The sequence below is a fragment of the Petaurus breviceps genome, unplaced genomic scaffold, assembly GCF_028583685.1.
Source record: "Petaurus breviceps papuanus isolate PSGF00001 unplaced genomic scaffold, PetGlider_PUasm1.0 139, whole genome shotgun sequence".
NCBI lineage: Eukaryota > Metazoa > Chordata > Mammalia > Diprotodontia > Petauridae > Petaurus > Petaurus breviceps.
This window is the reverse complement of record NW_027185697.1, coordinates 2,590,054-2,598,461: the sequence shown is the minus strand read 5'-3', so window position 1 is coordinate 2,598,461 and position 8,408 is coordinate 2,590,054. Positions and strand designations below refer to the sequence as shown.

General features: G+C 35.3%; 1 pseudogene; it reads left to right on the top strand.

Annotated features, from left to right (window-relative positions):
- Positions 1 to 482: 482 nt before the first annotated feature.
- Positions 483 to 3,429, top strand: LOC138145553 (DNA/RNA-binding protein KIN17 pseudogene; annotated as a pseudogene).
- Positions 3,430 to 8,408: the final 4,979 nt, after the last annotated feature.

Genomic DNA, 8,408 nt, shown 5'->3' with positions numbered 1-8,408 from the left:
CATATCAGTGCTAGCACCTGTTTTTACATAAACCAACCTAAGACAAACATTTACCATTTTTAGTTAAATTGAAAAATACAAAACTCTCTTTTGACAGTCCTTTAAGTACTTGAACACAAGTGTCATGTTTTCTTTGAGTTTTCTCTTCTCCATACAGTACATTTTCATAGGTGTATGCATATGTATTATGTGAGTGTGTGTGTGTGTGTGTGTGTGTGTGTATGAATGAGAGGCAGCATATGGGCATCTTGCCTGCCACACTGACATCTGAAGATATGAAAAAGACCAAAGAACATTAGAGGAATCTTGGAATCTTCATGTAGTGGCTATGATATGAATAGGCATAATAATGCACATTGCAGGTAGGTCTTGTCAGAGGATAGAATGGGGTATATGTGACAGATCTTACAAATGTAGAAACAATGAGTCTTGGGAAATAACTGGAAAAAAGTGGTGATGGGAGAGAGTTAGGATGAGGCAGAGGGAAGGTTTGGGAGAAAAGGTCATTAGTTCAGTTTTTGCTATAGTAAATGCGATGTGTCTATAGGATATATAGTCAAGTTGTCTAATAGGCAGTTGAAGAGGAGAGAGTGAAGGTCAGAAGAGAGACTGGGGCTTGATAAGGACATGTAGGAAACATTAGTATAGAGATGGTACTTGGATCCATGGGGACTAATGAGATCACCAAGCAGTAAGATGATATAGAGGAGGTAAATTTAATGGCCCACAACAACCATAGTTTAGTTAGAGTCACTTGGGTGACAGTCCAGTAAAGGATATTGAGAAAGAGAAGTAAAACTCATAAGAGGAGAAACAAGAGAGAATGCTATCATGAAACCCTAAAGAGAAAAGCATATCAAGAAGATAATCAACAGTATCAAAGGCTATAGAGAGATGAACAAGGATGAGAACTGAGGATTGATTTGTCAATTAAGAGAATACTACAACTATAGTTATAGAGAATAACTTTAGAGAGAGTAGTTACAGTTAGATGGTGAGATCCAAAGCTAGACTAAAGCAAAATAAGAAAAGAGAGGAAAGGATTGGAAGCACCGATTGTAGGCAGCATTCTTCAGGGTTTTAGCCACAAAAATAAATCTTGAAAGGAATGATGAAAGTGATGAAGGAAATAGACCAGGAATGGTCTGACCAAATGATTTTTAGGGAGGTATGTTTTCATTTTTCTTTGGGGATAAAGATTTGGGTGAGTTTGTAGACAATATTGAAACAACCAGAAGACATGGAGAGACCAAAGGTTGGTCAAAGCATAGAGATGACTGAGTCTAATCCACTAGAGAACACAAAGGAATAAAGTCAATTGTTCAACAGAAGGTTAGATTTGACAATGAGAAAGGCCACCTCATCACATGAGATAAAAATGATAAAGAAGATAGTGGCATAAAGTATCTGAGTGAAAACAGATGAAGAGGAGAGAATAAGAGGGAATTTTCACCCAGTGGCTTCAAGCATTTTTCTTAACATGTGACGCAAATATCTCAGTTGATATTGGAAGCCATAGGAGATTTAAGGTGAGATTTTAAGGAAAGTCTGAATGAGCTGCTGTGATGAATGGAATTCAGGACATGTAAAAATAATATCCTGATATAGTGAGGAGCCGACTGGTATTTTGTAAAACAACATTTAGTAATTTTTTTCATCGATTGATTGTTTATATATGATTTGCTCAGTATCACAAAACCAATATGGGTCAAAGTGCAGCTCAAAGCTACCTCTTCTTAGCTCCAAAATAAACTTCCTACCTGTTACTCAATGTTGTCTCTCTTCTTAACTGGGATATGAGGAAATCTTCAATTATCTAACCCTTTTTAATTTCACATTTCTATACAGTGCATCAGTTGTCATTCAAGTCTTCTTTAGGAGGAAGTAATGCTGCCTGAGTCTCAGTATGTATAAATAATAATAATGACCAGATTAGCCACAACAATAATTTTCAAAGATGATTATTTATATCATGCTTCAAAATTTGGAAAGTGCTTTGCATTTTTTTCTTTTCAAAAGGCTTCATGGTGATAATTCTCAAATCTCAATATCTCAGAATCAATTTTTAGTATCTAGTAAGCATCAAGGAGAGGGAGAAGCCACAGGAAATTGAATCATTTTCTAAATGCTTATCTACTTCCTCTCTCTGCCCCTCCCACCTGTTGCTCCCCCATCCCTGCTCTGCTTCTTGTGGGCATTACTTCTGTGTTTTTTTTTTTTAATACTGGTGGGTTAAAAGCACAGAAGAGGAACCACTATGATCATTATCTCTTGTAACCATGGGGAAATCCTATTTCCTTACCCCAAGGTCATCACTAATGGGATCACATATCAGGGACTTCAAAAACTCTGATAAGTATTTCCAGCTGTGCCAGAAGCAGAGTGAGTGGGAGAATGATTTTAAGTGCCAATGAATGCCCAGTCTCATAATAGCTTTTTTTTTTGCTTCAAAAGATTCTCAGAAAGTTATGGATTATTTTTCAGGGGAGTTGAGAAATTATTTTTTAGACCTCTTCAGAACATGATCTGATGTAAGGAGAATTCACAACAACATATACGCAAAGTTTATATCAGTCATCTAGAACATATCCATATGAATGCTACTCAGTGGGAAACTAACCAATTGTATCCAGTGGTTATGTGGAGAAGGTCTTGCAAAATGGATGAGATAATAAAAGAAAGGCAAATTCAGTACATTTACAGAGACCCAGAAAGTATCCATCCATACCAAGAACAGGTGAAATAAAGAAGTAAAACCTAAATCAAGAAAAAGACTGCAAAGTTCTCTGAAAAACAAGTGAGAAATTTAGAAGGAATTTAAAAAAAACATGAGTGTTAATTTTTCACCAAGTTAAGCAAAGAATATGACAAAGAGAAATTTGCATTTAAGTTGAATAAAGGAGTTAATGCTTCAGGATCATCTTCCAAATGGATTTAACTGGGTCCTAGTGTGTTGAAAATGGTAGGGACTGCAGCAATACTGAAACAGAAAGAATCATTCCACAGTTAATCTTCATTAAAAAAAAGAAATCTGTCAATTATAAGACCATGGAACTCAAAGAATGAATGGAAAAATAAAGTGTTTAAATAGATTACTACCTGTACCCTGAAATCACTGTGAAAATCATAACCAAAAAACATGTGGAGAAATATTATGAAAAAAGGGAGTTGTTCAGGAATTAAATGACAAAACATCCAGTAGTGGTAAAGATGATTGATTCTGGAGAGAAACTCAAACATTTAGAGATACCAATTCCAGCAGTAGACAAAAGGATTTTGGTTTTAAATAAAGCTTATTAGTGAAATAAAGCAACCCTAGAATCCATCAATGAGAAGACATTTTCTGCCTCTGCCATCATTGAAACTGATCCTTTAAAGGGATGCAGAGTTGAAGGTGTTCAATTTGAGGCTATCTCTGAACTTACCTAAGAATGGTAATTTTGGAAAAAAAAGAGTAATTTAAGACTCCACACCATCAGCATGGTATTCTCTAGAATAACACAAGACTCTGCTATGTTAGGGTGCTTCTTCTGTCTAAAGCAAAGCAATCTGTTTAAATATCCATATATATATATATATATATATATCAAACACATTTGCAATTCATTCAGATTCATTAACTTCTTAAACATTATAATTTAAAAATTTTTAATTCCTTTTGTAATATGCCCTGGAAGGTTGCAAATTTTATTAAGAGTATGATAATATATTTTTAAATAAACACTTATTTGTACTATTAAATATAAACCTTTTTTTCATGTTTTACCAATATCTAATTATCTTCTTGTATTTGTCTGTTTCTCCCAAGAAAACAATTTCTAGTTAGTTGAACTTTGGATAGTCATGACATCAAATTAATTCTCCTCAGATTTAAAGGGAACAGAACCTAAATTTCTCAGTATTGTTTGCATTGAACATGTAGTAAGATCCTTAAACTATGGGCATTTGTTATGGGAATGGAAATTTAAGATATTCCCTGCCCCTAGGCCATTTCATAGGCTTAAGTGCACCTGGAGCCTGTAGGAGAGGCTTGTTTTTCAGGAGATACTTTGTGATTGGGTAGTGGGTCAAGAGGGTTTTTACATTCTCTGAACCAGGAAAAGGCTATATAAACCCTGATGTGAGGCTTTGTTTTGGGCATCACTTTGAGAAGTTTTGTGTGACTTGAACAGACAAGATTCTGGACAGACATTGAGAGCCCCGCGGCTTTAAAAACCCAGATGTTTGTGCTTTTCTTTCTGCTAACTGACTAGGTATGGATGTAATGGTGAAGATATTTGGAAGCCTGTCTGCTGAACTGTCTGTTTGTAACTTCTGCTTACAACCTCTGTATTCGCTGAAGTTTGGGGTACTGATCTTTTCCCCCTGCACTAGGTAAATGACATCCGTTTAATTAAAGCAAGATTGTTAACAAATTTTGAGTTGCTTTCCTTTAGAAAAGCAGATCTAAGAATCTGTGTTGGCAACCATTCTAGGGATGCTGGGGTGCTTGCTGCTACAGTATTCTTTCTGGAAACTTGCATTCTTTGCCATGCCCCAAAAGTCATTTGTCATACAAATTTGGCCTTTTTGGAAGACTGAAAATGGCCTACTTTAGCATACCACTTTAACACAGTAATTTTGAAGTTTGGGATATATTTTAGTCAATATTCACAGCAAGTTTTTTTTTTTCTTTTCCCCCAAAGGGACTTTAGTGGAAGAAAATATGAAGAGTTGTTTCTCTAGTACAGTATCTCTGTTATTATAGTGAAATATCAGTTGTGATATTATTTATCAACTTTGATATTTCAAGAGTTTATAGCTGATCAAATCCCATCTGGTAGCAATGCCTTCTGATTTATTAGTCTAGATTAGAAATAGTTTTCTATTAAATTAGAATTACCATTAATTTTATAAATGGAGCAATTTCAAGGAAGCAATTTTGAACAATTTCATGATAATTCTATTCTGTAACTCACACCCAAATTGTTGTTTTACAGGGAGCCATTTTCTAGTATTTTGTGTCAGAACAAAGTGCTACTGAATATGATCTTACCTTGTAAGACTTTAAGAACAATTCTGATTGAGTTCTTTTAATTTTCTATTTTTGCAAAGAAAATACATTATTTTGGGTAATTTTATTTCTGTAATTATTTTCACTGAGAGGCAGCATAGAATGGTAGATAAAGAGTTGGCCTTCAAGTCAGGAAGATTTATGTTCAAGTTCTGACTCTAATATACATTAGCTGTGTGACTCTGGGCAAATCACATAATATCATGAGGCTTGAAGCAATGCTCTAAAATTATGATGTGCAGAGAATATTACCCCCTGCATTGATAGAGGAGATTTTTTTGCACATGGGAATTCCTCTAAACAAAGAAGTCATAGTTTTAGTCCTATTTGTATTCCTATTTTCATTAAAAAAATAGAAAAATTGGCCATCAGCAAAGAACTAAGTGAGTGATAATTTGCATTCTATCTTGTATCTAGAACATCATCAAATATCAAGTCCATGCCATCTCTATGTAGAATCATAATTGAAATAAAAATGTCTTCAATCCCACACACAAGGTGTGTGTGTGTGTGTGTGTGAGTGTGTGTGTGTGTGTGTGTGTGTGTGTGTGTGTAGTATAGGAATCAAAAACTCTGGAATATCAAAAGACAGAGGGGAATCCCTGAAGTCACCATGAAATCACTGCCCATGAGGAATCTCACTTAGCATATTTCTGTGGGGGTTGAAGCTGAGGAAAAAGAAATGCATCATCAGGTAGCTGTCTAGTCTAACTCATTTTTTCTATAATTTTTTTTTTCCTACTGACAGTGGGAAAGTACTCTCACAATGGAAAACTATCCAATATCAAAATTACACAATCCTTTAAGATATGTATTTTAAATTTTTGTATTCTATAAATTCTGATGCCTTGGATCAAAGTTCCATTAACTGATGATGATGATGACTATGATGATCATGATCATGATTATGACAATGATAGCTGGCATTTATGTGTTGTTTTAAGGTTTGCAAAGCATTTCACAGATATTATCTTACTCTTTCCTCAAAAGAACCCTGAGAAGCAGGTGTTATTGTTACCCTTATCTTATAGCTTAGGAAACTGAGACACTCAAAGGTTATGTAATTTGCCCAAGATCACAAAGATAGTAAGTTTCTGAGCTTGGATTTGAACTTAGATCTTCTCAACAACTGCTCTTACCATCTTGCTACAGTTCCATCTTTTAGTTGCCCAACCCTAATGGTGGCCATGTGTGTATTTATCTATCAGTGACTCAAGATAGCGAAAGAATCATAAATTCTCTTTGATTTTAATGTACTTGCATGAAAGAAAGAATACAAATTTCTCTCACATGCCATGTTAGAAGACCAGAGGATTTGGAGTCATCATTTCCTGGTGAAATCTAAGCCTCCATTTCCTTATCTCCAAAATGAGAACAATGAGCTACATGACTGTGCCTCTACTTCTCATTCTTGTGATATTTTTTGAAGTTGAGGTAGAAATGGTCCTGAGACAAGGAGCTATCCTACTAAAGTTCTAGTAATCTAATTCACACACACATATGTATTTGTGTCTGTATATATGTATTTGCATACATATAAACACATGAACACACATACATATATGATTCCTGCGGACCCCACATTACCTCAAAATACCACATATTAATATCTTCTTTGTTCTATTTTGTTTTAAAAAAAGATTTCACAATTACATTTTAATCTAATTCAAGACATTCTCATGAGTGTTACAGATATCAGTGGAGTGCCTCTTATTAAGAGCACTGCATGGAAAAAGTCTGTATTCAACTTTTCATGGTCAAGGAGACTCCTCTTTTTTCTCTTTATCAAGCTGTGTCTACATCATCATCATCATCTCTATGATCTTAATCATCTGCATGTATCTAATACATCTAAACCAGTGTGTTTTAAAACCAAATATTTAAAGAAATGTATTTTCATCTTAGTTTAACAAAAATTGAAAAAAACCTTCCAAAATAAGTTCAAAACAAGACAACCTGAAAATGATCAGTTTGATGTGTAGACATGATTCATATGAATGCACATTCCTGAAGAATAAAGATTTCCTAGGCTACACAATGTCATGGCATTTTTCCAAACTTCAAGTCATGCATTCAGCCATGGAAAATGATTCCTGTGTCTCTATGGGACAAATACCTGATCAAATGTGGCCAGGGAGGTTAGGTTCCTTTTTGATCTCTCCAGGGTATCAGGTGTACATATGAAAAATTATGTACCCAGAGTCAATCTTTATAAGCATGACTAAGAAATGCCATTAGTGATCATGTAACTACATGGTCATTTTCTTGCACTCAGAATAGTGCATTCTACCAGCTGCCTGTGTATGTATGGAAGAATAGGTCCTTGTATGCTCCAGTGCAATGATGTGTCCATGATCTAAATGATGTTGTCATTATCTCCAATGATGGGAATCCCTATCTGTCCATGTCAGCTCAGCTTGTACCAGTCTTGTCCATGACTTCCTATAAGTTCGCTACAGTGGGTTTATGTCACAGTTTTTTAAACATTTTCCACTTGTGACCCCTTTTCATAGTTCTGCAGCATTCATTGGCACTGTATGAGCAGGACAGCATGCATAGTGCAAAGTGTACATATTGTATGTGTTCAGAACCAAGGTTTCAGTGAAGTTGCCAACTGCAGCACAAACACTATCAGAAATATCTTGTATTCATTAAGCATTTTATTTTGAATTAATTTTTGGTCATTGCATGTTCAGAAACCTTTTATTATTGCCAGTTTTGAACCCATATAGGGTTGTGACCCGAAGTTTAAGACGTGCTTGTCTGTGCAATGGTCTAGATATTCTACTACAAAATTGATATTTTTGTCAATACCCATGGAGTAAAATATCTTTCCATTAGTTACTATTGCCTTCTAACCAACTCATATTTTGGAACATGTATTTCTCTAACAGTCTCCCTCACAAGTGTTTTGGCTCCTTATCCTGTGTTTTGCTTTTTACGCAGAGACTGGATAATCAGTCAGATAAACAATCAGATAATTGTTGGTTATGTTCAGATGGGAGATTCCTTCAATGTACGGATTGGACAATATCATTGCCAAGGGACCTCAGAACTGAAATTCTAGGATTCTGTGACTGTGTAGCAGCCTGCTCATGCTTATTCTCTTCCTCTCCATTGTCTTTTTAGGAAGTTCAAAACTCCAAATGCAATAAATGTGTATATCATCTTGTGATTTATGAAGAGAATGCATGCACTATAGGAGAGGAGAGGTGAAATGTTAACATAAACAGATAATTTCTATCCTGAAATCTGAGAGAAACAGACAGAGACAGAGAGAGGAGAGAGAGAGAGAGAGAGAGAGAGACAGAGAGAGAGAGAGAGAGAGAGAGACAGAGAGACAGAGAGAGAGAGA